Source organism: Myxocyprinus asiaticus, chromosome 23 (assembly GCF_019703515.2).
Source record: "Myxocyprinus asiaticus isolate MX2 ecotype Aquarium Trade chromosome 23, UBuf_Myxa_2, whole genome shotgun sequence".
Classification (NCBI taxonomy): domain Eukaryota; kingdom Metazoa; phylum Chordata; class Actinopteri; order Cypriniformes; family Catostomidae; genus Myxocyprinus; species Myxocyprinus asiaticus.
This window is the reverse complement of record NC_059366.1, coordinates 22991941-23010254: the sequence shown is the minus strand read 5'-3', so window position 1 is coordinate 23010254 and position 18314 is coordinate 22991941. Positions and strand designations below refer to the sequence as shown.

Below are 18314 nucleotides of genomic sequence, written 5' to 3'. Positions count from 1 at the left end.
TTATATAAAAGCACTTTCTCCTCCATAATGTTACTTTGCTGCAAGAAAACGGGTAAAATTATTTTTTTATTAGCAATTCATCCCATTTTTGATAAGATTTTCACAAGCTATGGCCATTTGTGCAGCCCCCCAATAACGTTAGGGCATCCAGCAGTTGGATCACCCACAACAAATTACAATACAGCCACTCTATGACCTCCAGCCATTAAATCATTGAATGTGTGAATACCCCTTAAGTGGAGAGAGACTCATTTCCCAAAATCACAAAAAATCTTGACAACGTAGCTGTAAAAATGTCCTTTACAATCTGACTCACTCAGATCTCATCCTGCTGGCTAAAATTACACTTGGTTGCATTCAAGGATTTATCTGTTTGTCCACTCCAAGCCAGCATTACAGAACAACCTTTGATAAGTGTTGCGGATGGACAGTGATCTCAACCAACCTCTAGTGGGTCAGGGAACGCAGTGCACACATGTGCTGGCGACTGCTTCTCCACCACATGACTAACAGACCCACCTCTCAGACATGGCACTCTGACATAACTCTGTAATTGTCATGACAGACATGGCTCTTAAACCAGTTTCCCAAAGCCAGGCTTATATTAGCAGTACTTAGCCAGCCAGTGCACTTGTATTTTGGTGAGGAAGAGGATGTGGTGGACCGTCGTCCTTAGTTTTAGCTCGAGCTCCTGGCAGGAAGTTTAAAAGCTCCAGCTTCAAGCAGTTCCTCTCAAAATTTAGCAAATGTCCATCAGTGTCTGATGTGCTTTTAACACAAGCAGACTTGAGGGCAGTTTTCAAGGAACAAAGCAGAATAAAAAAAAAAAAAATAAAAAAAAGAGGGAAATCACAGAGAGAAAAGACAAAGGCCATAGACAATGGGCTGACAGGAAAAGGCAGACAGGAACAAAGATGACAAGAGCTGTGGCAAACGGTTGAACAGAAAAAATATATATTTACAAAGAAACGAGACATAGAGGGACTAAACTGGAAAAAAAAATTCTACCAAGATGTGTGTTTACCCAGCATTGAGTCATCAGCTGAACTGTTGAAGTCACTGGGTTGTGTGTGTCTGTGTTTATGGCTTTGAAACCACATCAACGCCTAAACCCGATATTAAACAATGCTGTGTCTATGAACCACAAGGCATTACATCCTCCTTCAAAAAACATGTCTAGCCTTTGGGCCAGATTTATCAAAGCTTTTAGAATGTATCTTTAGAGGATATATTTCAGAGCGCTCTATCATATGATGTGTGATAGCATGCCAAGACGACTAGTGGAAGCCCTTGAACATGACTAGGCAATGAGGAAAAAACAGTGGCCAGGAAGTAAAATTATCATTCATATGTTTATTAAGGAGAAACTCTAGATACGCTTATGCACTCCTATCTGATGAACCCAATTACAGCTACTGACTTTTCCACCTGACATGTACCATTCATTTTAAATGGGCAGTGTTTAATTTCATCGGCATTAGAGGTACCAAACCATCAAAATCGCAAAAATAAATGAATTATGCACAGCACCTTTAAGATGCTAGTAGGAAAAAACAATGAGTTAAAAAGATCAACATTAAAGACTAAAGGTTAAAAGCATACTTCATCTGAAATCGAAAAGAACAAACGGGCGTGATTGAGAACAAAATATGGCCAAAATGAAGGTGTTTTTAAGTTTGTTTTGTTGGTTTGTGACAGCTCACCAGAGCAAACTTTCAAGAAGACTTTGTACGGCTTGCTAAACACCTACTTGGTGCTATTGGTCCACATCATCATCAAGTTTAACCTGGAGCTCAGTCAATTAAAGGAATAGTTCGCCCGAAACTTCTCTCACCATTTGCTCACCCTCACGCCATCCCAGATGTGTATAACCTTTCTTCTGCAGAACACAAATGAAGATTTTTAGAACAATACCTCAGCTCTGCAGGTCCAAGTGAATGGTGGCCAGAATTCTGAAGAAACAAATATCACATGAAGGCATCATAAAGGTAATCCATAAGACTGCAGTGGTTTTGGGTGAGAACAAACCAAAATGTAATTCCTTTTCATTAAAAATCTTGACAGCAGTCTCCTCGGCGACCATGCTTTCAAGCTCGATTATACTTCCTACAGTGCCATCTAGCACTCTGTGCACACGTCAAGCACTAGGAAGTGTAATCAAGCTTGAAATCATGATCGTGCCAAGAGACTGCAATGGCAAGATGTACAGTGAAAAGGAAGTTATATTTTGGTCTGTTCACACCCAAAACTGATTGGATCGCTTCAGAAGACATTGATTAAACCACTGGGGCCATATGGATTACTTTTAAGCTGCTTTTGTGATATTTGGACCTTCAGAGCTCTGGCAATCATTTACTTGTATTGTGAGGACTAACAGAGCAGAGATATTCTTCTAAAAAAATTCATTTGTGTTCTGCAGAAGAAAAAAATTACACACATCTGGGATGGCATGAGGGTGAGTAAATTATAAGACAATTTTTTGGTGAACTAGCCCTTTAAGATCAGTCATCATGAACACACATACAGAGTTACCAGCAAGATGGTGCAAACTTACCTACATCTGCATGATCGTTTGTTGACGGAAATATTGACAGACCACTCGTCAATATTTGTCTAGTTTTACTCCTACAACTACTCCTCTATCAGTGACTTAATACTGAAGTCCAATTCTTCATCTTGCCGACATGATCCTGCTCCCACATCCCTCCTCAAACTCTGTCATTCTGTCATCTCTGCACCTATCTCACATTTCATAAACATATATCTAGCTTCTGCTTCTCTCCTTTTAACACTTAAAACTGCAGCAGTAACTCCAGTACTTAAAAAAAACCTAACTTAGACCCTACTGTTCTTTCTAATTTTTGCCCCATCTCTAACTTACCACTCATTTCAAAAATACTGGAAAGAGTTGTTGCCGCCCAGTTACAATCTTTCCTTGTTCAAAATGATCATTTGATCCCTTTCAGTCTGGCTTTCACCCACTTCACAGTACTGAAACCGCCTTGTAAGGGTTGTCAATGACCTACTACTCACTGGTGACTCTGGTTCTCTCTCCATTCTTCTGTTACATGATCTTAGTTCTGCTTTTGATACCGTTTGCCATAAATTACTTCTCTCCAGCCTCTCGGATGTTGGTGTCACTGGTGCTGCTCTCTCCTAGCTTTCTTCATACCTCACGGATAGACAGTTTTACATTTCAATGCAAAATTATCAGTCACCTACAGTTTCCCTGAAATTAGGTGTCCCTCAGGGATCGGTTCCTGGACATCTACTATTTATTATATATACTGCCTTTGGGTCAACTCATTCGCCACCACGGTTTCAGTTACCATTGTTATGCTGATGATGACATTCAAATATGTACAGCTTGTAGATCTGCTCCCACTCTCCAGACTATCAACCAATATCAACACGTGTAAATGAAATAAATAAAATGGCTCAACTCCAACTTCCTCAACTTGAACATGGATAAAACGAATATCATTATTATTGGAACACCAACACTCACGAAAAAAAATTCCTTATGACTTTGATTGTGATATTGATGGCACTTTCATTAAACCATCCAATACTGTAAAAAATTTAGGCATCATCTTTGATTCCTCCCTCACTTTTGAAGCTCATATTAAATCTGTATCTAAAATTGCCTTCTTCCACCTTCGCCGCATTGCTCGCCTTCGTCCCTTTATCAGTCTCAAAGATGCCAAAACACTGGTTCATGCATTTATATCCTCACGTCTTGACTACTGCAATGCCCTCTTCATTGGTTTACCTGCTAACTCTATTGCTAGGTTGCAATATATTCAAAATTCTGCTGCTAGAATTCTTACACATACCAAGTGCTCAGCTCATATTACTCCATTCCTGTTTTAACTTCACCGATTACCAGTTTTGTTTCGCATCAAATATAAACTAATCCTGCTTACATTTAAATCACTTCATGGTCTGGCACCTCACTGTGTTAGTGAATTGCTTCTCCCCTACAACCTGATCCGCTCACTTAGGTCTTCTGGGTTCGGACTCCTTTCTGTCCCTAGATCTCGCCTCTCTACTATGGGTGGCAGGTCATTCAGCGTAGTAGCACCCAATATATGGAATTCACTCCCCATGAGTTTAAATCTCAACTTAAAACTGTTTTCTCTCAGTGTTATGTATTCACTCTCAATGACTGTGCTATCTGAACTGTGTTTTGGTGACTGTTCTTTGTTTGTGTATTATTGTGTTACTATTTTAAAGTGTCCTTGAGCTCTGGAAAGGCGCTACATAAATTAAACTTATTATTATTATTATTGTTTGCGTAGAGAGATTTCCAAGAACATGTGATGTGAATTTTTTGTTTAATTAGACAACAAAAGGAATCAAATGTTCTCAAATACTCTTAAATGCTCATTCATTCTGTTGTTTGATATGCTGTTTCACTATTGGGCCTTATGAAGCTGAAAGCCATTCACACATCTGCCCAAAGTGAGATTTACCACTTGTCATCTTTCTTTTGTCTATATTCTGCCCATTAACACTCTATTATACACCCATCTTTGCAGTAGTATCAGTATCATAAAATACAATAGAGTGTAACTGGTGCATATTATGGCTGCGTATTGTGTTAGCTCATTAGCGCCATGCATGCAGAATTTAAACACAACAAATTACATACCATCTACTGCATATACATTAATTTCAATCATCACTGAGTGATTAAAACTTTTACTGATCTCTTGTTAATTCTACTCATAAAATAAGACATGAAGCCATTGATTACACATTTTAATGTCACATTAGTTAAGGTTTTGCTTGTTGTAGTAATATTTAAATGCTCCTTTGCAACTTTTTTTTGGCAGATTATGGTGGGTCTGGGTGGGTTCCACCTTACAAGTAGGCTGTACCCTGCATCTGCTTGGCCAGTAGGGAGTGAAATAGGTCGAATGGCATTTCAAGCAGGCTGATTAGCCCGATCAGACGATGGATTATCCTGTCTGGCAGAAAACAGAATTAGACGCGTCTACTGTAAGGTCCTCATTAGCTCCCAGACAGTGGCTATAAGACTGTCTTATTGGGCCCTGTAGTAACTTCTTGTAAACAAGGGTGGCCACATCGTTTTGGTGAGCCGAAAGCTGGTAAACAAGCATGTCTAAGAGCTCCAGTCAACCAATCTGGATTCACACATTATGTTAAGTTCTCAAAAAGACAAGATTTACAGTGAATGTCTGCTTGCTTATTTCCACTGCCAGGAAGGTGTGGAACAAAAATGTAATTCATGTTATTATATGCAATTATAATTTTATGCCTCTGTTCCCTAAAAAGAAAAAGCAGGTTGGGTGATCAAAAAGTCTAATTCAAACTAATTCAATTGACTCTGTAAATAAAGTATGTCAAAACATTTGTGTTACTTTTGAAAGGACCGTTTCAATACTGTACAGACGAATTTATTTCAGAATGACAGACAGAAATGCATCACAGGGCCAAACATGATAATATTTACCTACCAGCATGGGAACTTGCAAACAATAAGTACCTCTTGTATTTTTCAAGTAGTAGTACCATAAATAAAGTTTTGTGGAGCACAGGAAAACATTTAAAAGTTGCAGTCCTTACTAGGGATGTGCACAAGTAATCGAGTAAGAGTACTCATTCTGCACCAGCTACTCAAGTTGAAAAACGACTTGAATATCGCCAATTAATTTTCCTTTTCGTATTTGCTTGTCATGAGCAGCACGGAAATACACCGTTTTCCCTCTGAATCTCTCACAACAGAGTCCACTGTGGGGCGCTGTGGATGTGTGTCATTGAGGTGTTGGATCAGAGAAGATGCTATAGAAAAGCAAATATTTGGCAATACTTTGGAAATATGTCATGCAAACCAACAGACGAGGATCAGCTTTTATCGGTGGAAAGAAAATGCGAAGTGAACTCTGAGCTTATCAGACCAGTATGTGTTTTAAATATCTGAACACAAGCAGAGTGCATTTTATAAAAAGCAAACTTTCACCACTTGTTTTTCTGTAAAAATGTGGAGATTTACAACCAGGAGATGTTTCGGGATTAATGGGGCGAAACATACGTGATAGGTGGCTGATGACCCCATAGCTAGTCGACTGAAGGTACTGGCAGAGGTGCGGCAGGCAGTAATAGCCAGCAGGTTTAGACATCTACTGTGCATCTGATGTGAAATGATAAAAATGTGATAGCCTTATGTAGACTCAGAGCTTATGTATGATCATTACACTCATGCCATCAGTATTGGTTTCTATGTAAGCTCCGGGTGAGTGCAAATGTTTTTTACTGTTATTTTTATTTTTAAATCTTTCTTGTTTTCCATTTTTATTCATGCATATGAAAAGAAAATCAAAGTTTGTTGAAGTTATCTTATTTTGAAACCACTCTTGGTAACGTCTGTGAAAAGATTGACCTACGCGTCATTAACATGCATTTTTATTTCCGAGTAATTGGGTACTCATTGTTGTGAGTTAGAGTACCAGACCTAACTTTGAATTAAATTACAATTTTGCCAGAGCAAAGTCTTCCTCCAGTTTTTTGTGACCATGAAGACTCAAGGGTTTAAACAGACTGCATTGCAATGTTATGTAAAACTGTAAAAATTAAGATAGATGTAAAGCATATTCTTTGTTAAAAAATATTCTATTATTCAACAGGATAAAAATAACAACAGCAATAGCTTTGTTTAAGCTATGGAGAATTAATACAGCAACAGAATAGTCACAACATTCAGCCCCTGCTGTAAGAAACAACATCCAAACAATATGAGTGATATTTTATCTTTTATTGGAATTGTGAGAACCACTGTATGGCAAAACTTTTTGCATATAAATGCTCACAAATGGACTCCTGCACATCCTCAATACAGCTTAAATCCAAACCCATCTCCATCAATACCATCTAATTTGAGTGAGAATTTGGGAGGCAGGGCACAGCTTTCACTTTTTTTTTTACAATTGCTCCAATGGCAGTTCGTCTCTTTGTAGTTATGCAACATGACAGTCTATGGAACACCTCCAGCTCTTAATCCCACTGCACAAAACAAGCCTCTAATTGCATCTAAAGCTTCTATCTGGCCTTGGTCCAGCAACACGCTACTCCACTCTGGCCAACAGGCTGCAATACAACAAGCAATCACTCCAACACAGATGGCAGAGTCTGATCTCTGAACAGCCTCTTCAGGCCAAAGAAAAACAGAGCAGTTCTAAGAGAGCAAAGGTCAATTACATCAACTTCTCAATAACCTCTTGAGACCCCGCGTCCACATGTGTGGACATTGCATTTTGGCTTCGCTATAGGCTATGCTTTATTATTTTTTTTATCCAACTGATCTCAGTTTAGGAGACTCTAGGCTATCATTAAAGGGTTAAACTTTCAGCGCACAGAGTCATGTTACAATACAACATGGTGCCAATCTCAGCAGAGTTTGTTTTTTGGAGAAACGGCAACAAAACTACATCTGATAAGAAACCAGCTTGAGTTTTCACATTAAAACCTGTTTAAGTCAAAAGAGTAGAGTCTCTAGTTTCATCCAATATGCCATTTTAAAAATTGCATCGATTTATCACGAAACAGCACGCTGTAAAACAAAATGTCCACGTACGTGGACAATAGTACTATCCATAAAAATCCTACATTCACTGTGCATTTTCACATCGAGAATCAATGGACGTATCCAAAAGCTGAGAAATGTTGCTTTCATATATGGAGTATGGATGAAAATAAGGTGCATTTCTAACTGTTCTGAGACCAGTGAAGACATACAGCACACTGGTGGGTAAGTCATTCACTAATTAGGGAGCATCCTATAGCTTTCCTATGCAGCCTAGTGCATTCACTTCTAACTTCTAGTCAAAAGTTCAGTTTCATGTTGCAGATGATGTTTGAACCCCTCAACATGTTTGGCAGACATAGGACAATGATAATCAGTACATAGATTCAGAATTGTATTGTGCAAATTTTTATTTTAACATGGTTGGCAGTGATTTGATGATGCTGGCCATTACTTGTATCAGAATTATTTATTCAGCTTGATAGAAAATGATAGTAATTGATAGTAATGTTTATAACGTCTCAAAAACATAAATAACCAACACTCTTGGACACAATAAACTATTTGATGAAAAAAAACCTGACTTTCTATAGCTTGAAATTACTTAAAATTTCACAACTTAATCCCGCTGTCCACATATGTGGACATACATTTTTAGGAAAACTATTTGCTCAAGATTTATTTATTTATTTTTTGCTTGCTTATTAAGCGGTACTAGTCACAAATCAAAAAGGGAAATGGAAAATGCACACAGCAGTCATGCGGTTGTCTCAGGAGGTTAATAGTGGTAACAAATCAGCAAAAGGCAAAATGTTCCAAGAGCAGTTCAAGCGTGGCACAGCTTCCAAGAAGTTTCCGCAGTTTTGGGTAGTGTATCCAAGACTGAATTCAATATAGTAATACTAAACTCACACACTAAATGACTGAGGATCACACACACACTACCCGACTGTCAAGTCAATCCATTCACAACAAATCAATTCGGAAAAACACACCCTCACGTTACTACGAAACTCAGAGGCATGACTGATGTAAACAAACATGGATATATGTACTGCAACTACTTTGTGATTCAAGTCACAAAAGAAAAGGGCCAAGCACACTTGGGTGGGAAGACGTAGCTAGTATGGCCTCTAAGACTGCAATGAGAATTGGAGGCGAGTAGCATTAAAAGTTACCTGATCAGTGCTTGTTATTTATTTCCATTGGCTGGTCACTGTAAGACTTAAGATTTGAGTCGTGAAGCAGAATACAATACTAGATTTACTCAATAGATGGTGCTAAATATATCAAACACAATTTATATACTCAGACTAGATGGAATCATAGTCTGAGGGTAAGAAATCAGACTACACAATATTCTGTGAAATCTGTCAACTCTGACTTGCCAAAAATTTTCAGACTGGAACCGATTAACATCAGTGAGTACAGACTAAGCCTGATTGCAAATCAGGACTAACATCGGTATTATCAGGTAATCAGGTAGTGTAAACTTTCATTTTTCTGTGGAACGCAAAAGGATATATTATTTTTTTCCACACAATGTAAGTGAATGGTGACTCATGCTAACATTCTGCCAAACATCTCCGTTTAAGTTCCACAGAAGAAAGAAATTAATACAGATTTGGAACAACATGAGTGTGAGTAAATTAATTTTCATTTCTGGGTGAACTATCCCTTTAAGAAAAGCACTAAAGCCAGGAAACCGCCTGTGAGGACAGAGCCCTTGAATCCCTTGACACAATCCAACATAAGGTGCCACAGGATTATTCATGGAGTAAAAGACGCTGCTGGGAACTGTGATGCCCATTTAGCCATCAGGGGTGAGAGAATTCCAATCCTCCCTGCCACCACCTCTGACGCAGCTATCTGACATTTTCAATCCAGCAGGGCACATTTGTGCCACTAATGAAGTCTGTAACGTCTCACTGGCGAGAAGCTTCGCACCTCAGTCTGACACAGACAGCTTTGCCAAAACTTCCCTTGAACTAGCAGTGAGAAAATATCCAACAAGGACAAAAGCTTGAGGGAAACATGTCGCCAGGCGACAGTGCGGTTGGATGAGCCCGACAGACTTGGCACCCTATTTCTATAACTGAAAGTGAATGATAAACAAGTCAGTTATCTGGACAAAGTGTTGCTACAGTTTACTTTAGCGAAAATGATTTAGAGCCCATTCCGTCAGAGAGATTTAACCATTTTATCTCTACTTGCCAAACAGACAATGCTGTTTAGACAGACAGTGTACAGGCTTGCATGCAGCTAAAGCTATGTTTGGGATTTTCTCTGTCCAGTTAATTATATTAATAAGACATGCTTATGTAATCAGCCTTGACCTACTTTCAAAGACCGCTTGTGGAGTACAAAAGGACAAGAAAACCTTGAACGGACACACTAGCAGCTTTAAGAGACTGTGGTTATTTTATCTTCTGAGGGAACACAATTTCAAAGTTTAGTAGGACGATAGGAAACGGAAAGAGGCCCCTCCCCGGGTGACATTCTCTCCACCTTCTCCATCAGTCCCTGATTAACATCATCCCGCAGCAGGAGCTCGGTTCTGAGGAAGCACAGGTCCAGGCCGGAGTGCAGTTATTTTCCACTATACAGAAATAAGACAGGGTAGGTTGCGTTTGCCATGGATACCAAGACCCGATGCTGTTTTTTGAAGGATGAAGTGCAAGCAAATGGGGTGGTCAAGCACAGGATACAGCCCGACACAAACAGTGTCCTTATGTTTAGATGTCCTATTGCAATATATACATCCAAGATGACTTAAGCAATACCTGAATAAAAAAAAACAACAACAACAACAAGGCACAGATCACATACCAGGGGATCAGAGGATGTGACCCACAGTTGGAGAGTTTAGTCGTTCTCCTGTAAGCATGAGCCAGTGAGCATCACTTTGGGCTGGCACAAGCAACTGCATTTCCCTCGCACCATCTGTGAAGCTGTGAGGCCACCTGAATCTGGGCCAGTATGATGCTTACTCTCTCTCCACAGCCTAGAAAGGGGCTGAGAACACAATTGCAACAGTAAGGCAATTTTAGCCTGTTGGTCATTTAGCACTGCAGTCATTTCTGAACTGGCTTATGTGCGGTTACTGTGCAAGGTTAGCATGCCCGTTAATATTCAGCTGTTGGCATTGGCCAAAATCATTTGAGATATCAGAGAATAACAAACCTTTTAACTAGGGATTCTAAACAAACACCTCAAAAAGTGGTGTTACCTCACCTGGAAATAAGTTGTGAACTCCTGTCACACCTTAACAGCAAATCATTTGCATATCATCATAATAATCCAAATGCTGTGTTTCATTTCAACAAATTCTGTTACCATGGTCATGTTAGTGTGAATGTGTTGTGGGAGAAAAAAATAGGTTTTACATCCCACAAAAGCTCTCTCTTATGTGTGCCAATGCCTGTTAGTGTGGTCTGTTTGATCTGGAGCTGACCTGACCACGGGGTAAACCAGAACTTACATCAGTGCAATTAGACATATGCAAGAGCTGACATGCAAAAGTTTATGCCAGTGAATCTTGAGCGGTTAGTAGCCAATGTGCTGCACATGTGTAGTAATATCCAGTGCTGGGTAGTAACGGACTACATGTAATTTGGATCACAAAATTAAGTACTTGTAATTTGATTGCATTGCATTTTAAAATAGCCTACTCATAATCATATTACAGTTACTTTTTTTATGGATTACATGATTACATAATAATCAACCAGGCAACTGCAGTAAATTGTTCATAATTTATTGACCCCCCTAATTCTTCTTTTTTAATCTTTAAAAAGAATACATTTTTATACAATACAAAAATCCATTCTAAATCAGTCTAACATCCATTTGGTAAGTCTTCCAGTCTTCTTTTTATTGGTAAAAAAGAATGAAATACATTTTCTCCCTCTTTGTATTTTTATGTCAAAATGGTGCAAGATGGCATGTGACATCAAATAAACATCAACTAAATTAAATTAACCTAAAACAAGAGATCCAAGAGATTATGTTACCGATTACAATTTTAGTCTTGTAATTTGTAATCAGTACCAGATAACACTTTAGAAGTAATCTACCCAGCACTAGTAATAACACATATTTAAGCTCCTCACATACTATAACATTTACAATTTATGACACACGTGTCTTGACTGCATTTCATGAAGACAATGTTTGTTTGTTTTTTTAAGAAAATATTTCAATAGACTTTGGCATCACATGCTGTCTGGATGCATCCACAGTGCAACAGATGTATATGCAGTCTACTTCAGCACTACTTTGCTCATGTAGTCAACACATGTCCTTTCCTGAGAAAGAATTTAAAAAAGAAAATTTTAAAAAAGGAAAAGAAAAATCGTATAAAATGTCTGCAGGTGAACGACCATAACATAGCACACAAATGAGGCACTCAATAAGTTTCTTGTTATCTTTAAAGTCCAAGTTTCACGTATTTTCTCACACGTACGTCCATAGAGTAATAGCATAAAATCGGAATCACGTTATGTAGGCTAGTCGTCGTTCAAATGTAACTTTCTCTGGAGGTGCTCAGAGATAAATCTTGTTTATAAAGCGACAGAAAAGACTAGAACTTTTAGTATTGCCACTGTCCCATGAAAAATTTTACACTTTCCATTTTGCTACCTTTTAGATCAAAGCAATGCATTTCTATAGAAAAAGATTTGCACACTTTTCTTCACAAGTTCATTCAGCACTCGCTGAAACATGATATACATGTAGGCTAATTTCTGTAAAACGATACTTTTTTTTTTGCATTTCTTTTGAAAGTTTTCCCTGAAAAGTAAAATCTGCTACTGCATTTCCAACTGTTCCATAGTGTGTCTCAGTCCCAGAGGATTTCAGGAAAAATACGTGTCTCTTCCAAGCCAAATCCTGTGAGGAATGACTGAACTAGATGTGTTAAAGTTTAGTCATTCGTTAGAGAGAATGCTTGTAAAACTCACCGTTTTCATTCGGAGTACGTCGGTATAAAGTTAAGGGGTAAACTCTGTTCATTACTCGACTTTATCCCGTACCCTTAGCTTTAGTTGCCGGTCTCCTCCTCACATAAATTACCACGCACGTTCACTGAAGTCTTTGATAATGCAAAGAGAGAGATGAGATGGGACGGGCTGGGGTAAGAGCGGCGCTATTACCTGCAGCCCCTGCCCCCTGAAACACACACAATGGGGACGGGTGAACTACTTAGCACAGCACAGCCATGTGAATGGATTCGTTTACCTAGCGTGACCATATTCTGGTTTTCCAAAAAGAGGACACCTTTTTCTTTCACCGGGGGGTATTGGGGTGGGGTGGTATAATAGGGTTCAAAACAGTGTTACTATGAATGCAAACTTTAATACAGTGAAAAAGACACTCTATTAGCATAACATAAATATATATATAAATAAATAAAAATTTCCAACATTCTTTTGAATGTCCATGTACTAAAATAAAATATTTGATGCCATGAGTGTACCTTCATTTACCATTAGTATTATTTGAATGGCCATGGAAAATGAAGCAATGTGATAATTTTACCTGGTCGCAAAAAGTAGTCCGTTGATGAACTTACACCTTTTGCTGACCCTTTATGCTTCGCAGAGCTAATGTGTGCTTCTAAATCACTTGCACCTTTATTAGCAACTGACACATGGGAATTTTTTGTGCAAATCTTCTGTAAATTTGCACTTACGTTTGATCATTGTTTCCACTCAGCTGTCATTTGCTGCTAATGTCAAGCAACTGTAACAGCGCTTTGCGCGTTCGCAGAGAGACTGACAGGCAGGAATTGCTGCAAGCCTCTTATAATCAACCAACTGGTGTGCGAGAAGGCGGGACATTTTTGCAAATATAGAAATCCCGGCCAGACGCTTTTTTAAGGTCCAAAAAAAGAGGACATGTCCGGGAAAAAGAGGACGTATGGTCACCCTAGTTTACCTCTTTTAATTTGCCATGCACAGTTGCAGATGACAAAGATGATACTCACATGTGAATGTCTGAATGTTCGGCTTGCAACTAATCTGTCTAGATTCGTCCTGTATATGTACAACTTAAGTTAACAGGCTAGGCTAGACTGGAATGAATAACAGATAATTGCAGGTTTAATGCAAGTTGTCTCCAAATAGTTCCTTCTAAACAAGAATGCTGCTTTTACTTTGAATTCAATGCATTTCCCATCACAGTCACAGAGCTAGGGTCTCATGAACTTCTGTGTAAAAAACTAGAGCATAAAGTGGTTTGTATGGTGACCCAGGGGTGCACAACCCAACAAAATGAGCAAAGCAAATCAAATCAAAAGTTGAAAACACAACCAAAATGACAAAAAGCACAACGAAATGAAGCCACAACAGAAAAGTAAAAACACAATGGTAATAGGCCACAACACAACAGAAAAGCCACAACACAATGGAAATAAGCCACAACGCAAGAAAATTAAGCCATAACACAAAAAAAATGAATTGTTTAAAAATATGTATTTTTTGTTGATTGTGTTGTGGCTTAATTTTGTTCTGTTGTGGCATTCAGTTGTTTTGTGGCTTAATTTAGTTGTGCTTTTTCTGTATTTCCATTGTGTTTTCAACTTTTGTTTGTTTTGCTAATTTTGTGTGTTGTGCACCCCTGGGCCACTGTAGGTTTGTGATCTACAAGTCAAAAAATCAATACATAGGTATCCATGTTGTATATATTATGGCTGTATGTTTACCTCAAAGCGCCACATTTAACGAAGTTAGGGATTGACTAAATTAATGTTAGTCAGTCTTACACTTCTCTAAATAAAATTATTTGTAATGTTGAAGTGACACTCGAGCAATAAAAAGCTAAGAAATTCTGTGAGTATCAACTAAACACACAGCTTACTCAAAAGACATAGGAAAGCTTAATTCTCATACATCATGACAGGAAAAGTTCACTCTTGAGAGCCTGATGACAGGAACTGAGCACCAAACACATCTTTCAAAAACAGCAATTTTAAAGTCTCCAAACTGTTAACAGACTGACTGCTGATTGAATAAAAATAACATGGTGTGGGGCAAGTTACTCCCTCTATCAAGAGATAATTAACAAGGCCATAAGAACAGTTTAGCCTGAAGAGCAACCAGCAACTCTCATCAACCCTCATGATTAAAAACATATGAAGAGCAGGGGGACTAAAGTGTCACTCACAGCTAAAGAAAATACTTCCATTATACACCAAAAACTGGTCAGATATACAGTATGTGTTCAAACTAATAAGCCTACTATTTACCTGTAAGTTAAAGAATGAAAAGAGAGATCATCAAATTGCTAATCCACGTGTGCAATACAACTAAAATGTAATGTATTGCGTATTAGTCACAACATTACCAATTGTGGTCAAAGATAAAAGGATTGTACGCTGACTGGTCCTATTTTTCCATCCTGAGTTAATGAAGAGTATACAATGTTTTTCTTTTGTTTTTTTTTACAGAGAGCCAGTCCAAACTGATAGAGTTGGTATTCAGTGACCACACACAAAGGAAGGAAGGGAGGGAGGGCTAGACCACAATGAACTTTACATTGGCAGATGTTAAAGGCTTTTCTTTCTGAAAAACAGATTGATGTGTTGACACATGAAAAAGATTTGACCAAAGCATGAACATCAGAAGCACTTTAAACCATGATGATGGACATTTCTGATATGCATACTGTACATGGTCTTTAATACACATTTTGTCTCCAAGAATATGAGAACTAATTCTCAAGCTTGCCATGGGCATGTTTGAAGAAGTGGAATAACAGGATGGTGCCAAGCATAAAATGGCATTTTGAATCGTCTGTGATTTTTTTTAGGTGTTTGTGCAGAACAAACCAAACAGGCTCTACTCCATCCTATTCCAGAATGAGATGAGGCTGCCGTTCCTAGACATCCCCATTGCACAGAATTGGAATATAAACAGAATAACAACAAATCCTTTTCTGCATATCGCGGTGCACATCGGCAAATCGCAGCGCCATTTTGCGGCCCATTCAGCATAACGAGGCAGCCCGTTGTAACTTAGCACCGCCCAGTTCGGCCATGTTCTGCAGCCAGCACACTGGGAAAAGTCCTGGTTTTTCCTATGGCCAGTCCACCCCTGATCTAAATTATATCAATCAATTGCACAACTGACACTCAAATGGATTGGAAGCATGCTTCAAAAGTTTACGCTTAATAATAATATTAATAATAATATTAATAATATAGATAACTTTTTTTATGGACTTCTCCTTCAATCCCACCATCTCCCTGCCCCTCCCTTGCAGTCCCCTCGTGCCTCCCAAGGAGGGCGCACCTCACACTTTGGGAACCACTGGTAGAGAATGGTGCGAAAATCAAAAAACAACCAGTGAGTGGCAGCTCTATTACAAAAACACCTCATTGATGACAGAGATCAACGAAGAATGGCCAGACTGGTTCGAGTTGACAAAAAGGCTACGGTAACTCAGATAACCCCTCTGTACAATTGTAGTGAGCAAAATAGCATCTCTGAATGCACAACATGTCGAACCTTGAGGCGGATGGGCTACAACAGCAGAAGACTACATTGGGTTCCACTTCTGTCAGCCAAGAACAGAAAACTGAGGCTGCAATGGGCCTACCATTTGTGTACCTCAGCAGAAAACCAGATTTGTCAGACCAGGTGATGTTTTTCCAATCGTCTACTGTCCGGTTTTGGTGAGCCTGTGCCCACTGCAGCTTCAGTTTCCTGTTTTAAGCTGACAGTCATGGTACCCAGAGGGGTCTTCTGCTGCTGTAGCCCATCCGCCACAATGCTCAACGTGTTATATGTTCAGAAATGCTTTTCTGCATAGAAATGTTGTAACGTGTGGTTATTTGTGTTACTGTCACCTTCCTGTCAGCTTGGACAAGTCTGGCCACTCTCCTCTGACCTCTGTCATTAACAACCCGTTTTCGCCCATAGAATTGCTGCTCGCTGGATGTTTTTCACACCATTCTCTTTACACACTAGAGACTGTTGTGCATGAAAATCCCAGGAGATCAGCAGATACAGAAAAATTCAAACCAGCCCATCTGGCACCAACAATCATGCCATGGTCTAAATCACTGAGATCATATTTTTCCCCATTCTGATGGTTGATTTGAACATTAACTGAAGCTCCTGACCCATTTATGCATGATTTTATACACTGCTGCCACATGATTGGCTGATTAGATAATTTCATGAATAAGCAGATGTACAGGTGTACCTAATAAAGTGAGTATATATATATATATATATATACACCGATCAGCCACAACATTAAAATCGACTGCCTAATATCATGCAGGTCCCCCTCGTGCAGCCAAAACAGCTCTGACCCATCGAGGCATGGACTCCACAAGACCTCTGAAGGTTTCCTGTGGTATCTGGCACCAAGACATTAGCAGCAGATCCTTTAAGTCCTGTAAGTTGCGAGGTGGGGCCTCCACGGATCGGATATGTTGGTCCAGCACATCCCATAGATGCTCAATCAGATTGAGATTTGAGGAATTTGGAGACCAAGTCAAAACCTTGAACTCTTTGTCATGTTCTTCAAACCATTCCTGAACATTTTTTGCAGTGTGGCAGGGCACATTATCCTGCTGAATGAGGCCACTGCCATCAGGGAATACCGTTGCCATTAAGGGGTGTACATGTTCTGCAACAATCTTTAAGTAGGTGGTATGTGTCAATGTAACCTAAAAATATATGATGTAAACAGAGACCAGCAGGGGCAGAGGGGAGGAAACGAATTCGGTTTCGGTCCAAGCAATCGAACCAAGTGTGAAAGCACCCTAAAAAAAAATTTATTCATCAGACCAGGCCACCTTCTTCCATTGCTCCATGGTCCAGTTCTGATGCTCCCATGGCCATTGTAGGAGCTTTCGGCGGTGGACAGGGGTCAGCATGGGCATTCTGACCGGTCTGCGGTTACACAGCAAGCTGCGATGCACTGTGTGTTCTGACACCTTTCTATCATGGCCAGCATTAAGTTTTTCAGCAATTTGTGCTACAGTAGCTCTTCTGTGGGATCGGACCAGACGGGCTAGCCTTTGCTCCCCACGTGCATCAATGAGCCTTGGGCGCCCATGACCCTGTCGCTGGTTGTCCTTCCTTGGACCACTTTTGGTAGGTACTGACCACTGCATACCGGGAACACCCCACAAGACCTGCCGTTTTGGAGATGCTCTAACCCAGTAGTCCAGCCATCACAATTTGGCCCTTATCAAAGTCGCTCAGATCCTTACGCTTGACCATTTTTCCTGCTTCCAACACATGAAATTCAAGAACTGACTGTTCACTTGCTGCCTCCGAGGCTTTGGAACAGCTTGCTACATGAAATTAGAGCCGCCACCGCTATCACTATTTTTAAAGCTTGTTTAAAAAATGACTTGCTTTCTTTGGCTTTTAAGTAGCAGGGTCTGGTGTGTTGTGTTGTGTTTTTAAGTGGTGTTTTAAGTGTATTTTGTGTTATGTTTTATTGTGTTATGTTATTTTATGCTGATTGTTCAGCACTTTGGTCTACAAGTGTAGTTGAAAAGTGCTTTATAAATAAACGAAATGAAATAATATATCCCATCCCTTGACAGGTGCCATGGTAACAAGATAATAAATGTTATTCACTTCACCTGTCAGTGGTTTTAATTTTATGGCTGCTCAGTGTATAATATATGCAATATAATATATATAAATATTGATGGAATATTTTGATTTGTTCATTTTTAAAAAGCTAAAATGTGACCAAATGATGAAAAACAAATAAAATAAGTAAAATTTATATTTTCATA

At 39.2% G+C, this 18314-nt stretch overlaps 1 protein-coding gene across 8 annotated transcripts in view; it reads right to left on the bottom strand.

Annotated features, from left to right (window-relative positions):
* The window catches only part of LOC127414046 (inactive ubiquitin carboxyl-terminal hydrolase 54-like), a 64535-nt gene that overhangs the window by 39951 nt on the left and 6270 nt on the right, over window positions 1-18314 (bottom strand). The window contains exon 2 of one of the 8 annotated variants that reach the window (XM_051651714.1): window positions 10376-10561. The exons of the other annotated variants lie outside the window; for them this stretch is intronic. The gene's annotated coding sequence lies outside the window, so the exon portion shown is untranslated. The remainder of the gene's footprint in view (window positions 1-10375; window positions 10562-18314) is intronic. 8 annotated transcript variants of the gene reach the window in all.